Raw genomic sequence first — 3,103 nt, 5'->3', positions numbered from 1 at the left:
TAGTTTAGTTAATCACAATAGAGCTAGTTAAACATGCGACAATGTGATAATTCAATTAATGTAATTTATAAATATCCATTAAAATATCAAAACTGGAATCAAAATGAGATATTTGGCAGCACAAAAAACTTGTCAAACACAATATTTATTATAATAATTGTAGGCAGACAGGAGACAGAGCTGATGGAGGTTCTCAGTCATCGAAGGATGGCTGAAGGCTTTCCAGGAACAGGAGATGTGGTGTTGTCTCTTCTCTCTCTATTCTGCCAGATGAGCTGATAGGTTACAGGTGTGTGAGGACATCCTCATGCTGTCATAACCAGATGACAGGAGTTATCAGGTGATCAGCCAGGCTAATGATGAGATGCAGAAAGAAAACAAATCATGCAGAAAGAAAACAAATCCAGGACAGTGTACAATAATAAAAATAATATGTGGTGTTGCTTACCTTATGTGCTCTTATAGAGTTATTAACGTGTGCCTGCCTCATGGTGTAGAGTCCATATTTTGCTGAGTGTCCTGCAGTAATGCAGGTTATTAGTTAATTTACTTTTGATAGCAAAAACAAAATATTTAATTTAAAAGTTATTTACCAGGTGAATCAGCTCACACGTCACCACCTGGTGGTGACCACCAAGTGTCACAGGGCCAGAATCAGTAGCCTCCTTCATGATGTAATCACATACTTATTTAATTGTTAATATCTTAAAAATTCAGAAATGTTTTAATTTTTTTTTACCTTGAACAGTTCACTGAGCTTGCACTGTCACTGAGGTGGAAGCTGGAATCAACAGCAGACACCTCACACCGTGGTCTTTTCAGGAGGTGTGGATGCTCTGGGACCTTCTGGAAGATGAATTTCTGTCATGGTCCCTGTGTCACAAGACACTGAGGCTGTGAGCTCTATAAAAACAAAGAAGCAGCACATTTATAAATGTTTAAAAGAGCATAAAATCACTTGTAACAATCTGTAAAACAAATTAAAACTAGAAGGTAATAAAATGTTTACATAGAAGATTATTAAAAATAATTCACCTTTGCTACGGGTAACACCACGTCAGCCTGGACAAGTGCATTCTTGCAGATTACTAAATCAGTCTGACAGCCAGTGTCTTGGGTAGATTTAGCCTGAAAAAAAATAGAAGCACATTGATGTTTATAAAGTCAGATAAAATACAAAAGAAACTGTCCCATATAGGCGCTTTATAACATTCCTAGTGTGTGATGTTATTATAAAGTAAAAGTCAGTCACATATGATGTGGAGACCCTGAAATGCGACCTCCTGAACAGAATTCCTCACGGAACCGGGTCACGCTGTGCTAGATTTCACGCTGTAATGCTGTCTGTCAACTAGTGCTGCGTCAGTTTAGAGTCACTGTTGCTGAATTACCGACTGACACAAAAATAAACCCGAATTTTCTCTGAGCCTGACAGTCATGTGGACCGTTTTGTCGGCCAGGGCTTCGAGATATGTTCCGATTCGCCGCTGATTCTAACCTTACATCCCGTTCCACATTTTGTGAACTTGACAAAATAGCCCGAAGGCAGTGCAGACTGATATTAGCTAAATGGAGTGAACCACGTCTCTCAAACTTTGCATTTAGGTAGGAAATTGTCTTTAGAAGATGTTAAAACTTTTATTTAGCTTACTCACCTCAGACTGTAGCCCGTCATGGTGGGGGAGCAGAGTCGGTGGGCTGCATCTAAATCGCGGAAGAGCCATGGTGGGCACAGCCTCCCTCTTGGAACGGAGACGTGCAGAATCGCGGGTAAAATGCTGGTTGCAAACTACAGCACCAGGCGGGAGCTGAATCTTTTCCAGACACGCAACCACTGGCGCCTAATTTCTAAGTCCAGCGGAAAGGAGTGCAACCCGACAGAGCTCCGCAACCATACTACACTACACCATCTCACCATGCTAACACGATATGGAGCACTAAACCCGAACTACTTTCCTAATTACACTAACAGCCAAACAGTAACTAAACTACAATATCCAACAGCCAAGCTAACACTAAATAAGTATGTATAACACTAAAAGCTATGCTAAAGACTAGGATATGCTAATGCTATATGCTAATGCTGAACTACGGCTAGCCTCCTACACTCTCATGCAAATCCAACTCCCAACTCGCCACAAGGCGTGGCCGAGACTCCCGATGCTTTTATAACGTTGACACAGAGCTGCTACGTAGTACTCTACTGGATTACGTAGTATCTTACTCTTTAGCCATTGGCTAAAATTTATTCAAAATGAGTCAAATTCTATGTTTTAAGCTGAAGGTGGAGCTATACTGTGGTATTTAGGCAGAATTTTTAATTTTTTAAGAAAATGCACCAAAATGCTAAAATAATGAATACACACATTTAAAACACTATTAGACACTCATTTATACAGTTCATCAGCAAAAAAAAGTTAATTTAGACGTTACTTGCTCTTTAAAGGAAGCTCTTAAGCTTGGCGTGAAGAGAAAACTGAGGCGAACAGTGGGGTCGTTCCACTTATATAACCCACAAGGGGTGCCCACGTGGTGGGCGTACATTTAAGCTCTTCATTGGCTGATGCTGAGATCACCCTTCCAATAGCAGCTCGCTTAAGGGCTAAGACTAGACGAAATAGAACTAAATAATCAGACATGATGTCTCATCTGCTGCTTTTCTAAACTTGCAAAAAGTAACAAAACCATTTGAAAGCCACTATTTGTGGATTCTCTGAAAGTTTCCATGGAGTGTGTGACAACTTATTTTTTCATTGATCCTATCGTCTAATCTCACAGCTGAAACAAGCATCCTTAATAATCTGTGCACAGGAAGCTTACCGATGCTGTAGTAAAACAAAAGGTATAATAATTTCTTATTAATAAAACCTTTTTGCAGCACTAAAGCAGAAAATGACATTTTGTAATAAATATGCTAAATATTTACACATTAATTGTTTTAGAGCCCTTTTATTGGCAGAATCTGATATTAATTTAGTTCTTACAAAAAATGGGTCCCAACATGGTTTGTGTGGCGTTGCCATAGTGTGACGTCATAGGCACAGATCCCCTGTCCTCTTTTTTGGAAATGGAAATATGGTCACCCTATAATAAACAAACTGTC

At 39.4% G+C, this 3,103-nt stretch overlaps 1 long non-coding RNA gene across 3 annotated transcripts; it reads right to left on the bottom strand.

Annotated features, from left to right (window-relative positions):
• Positions 1-270: 270 nt before the first annotated feature.
• Positions 271-1,756, bottom strand: LOC139061975 (uncharacterized). Of its 3 annotated transcripts, XR_011515586.1 has the most exons (6): positions 1,656-1,756; positions 1,036-1,128; positions 740-903; positions 594-665; positions 449-519; positions 271-353 (listed from the first exon to the last, which is right to left on the bottom strand). It is a non-coding gene; the product is annotated as an uncharacterized lncRNA (long non-coding RNA). The 3 variants fall into 3 exon arrangements; XR_011515585.1 differs by lacking the exon at positions 1,656-1,756 and having other exon boundaries at positions 1,036-1,219; XR_011515587.1 differs by lacking the exon at positions 1,656-1,756 and having other exon boundaries at positions 271-310; positions 1,036-1,219.
• Positions 1,757-3,103: the final 1,347 nt, after the last annotated feature.

This window comes from Nothobranchius furzeri, chromosome 12 (assembly GCF_043380555.1).
Source record: "Nothobranchius furzeri strain GRZ-AD chromosome 12, NfurGRZ-RIMD1, whole genome shotgun sequence".
NCBI lineage: Eukaryota > Metazoa > Chordata > Actinopteri > Cyprinodontiformes > Nothobranchiidae > Nothobranchius > Nothobranchius furzeri.
Note: the sequence above shows the minus strand (reverse complement) of the source record. Positions and strands in the feature narration are given on the sequence as shown.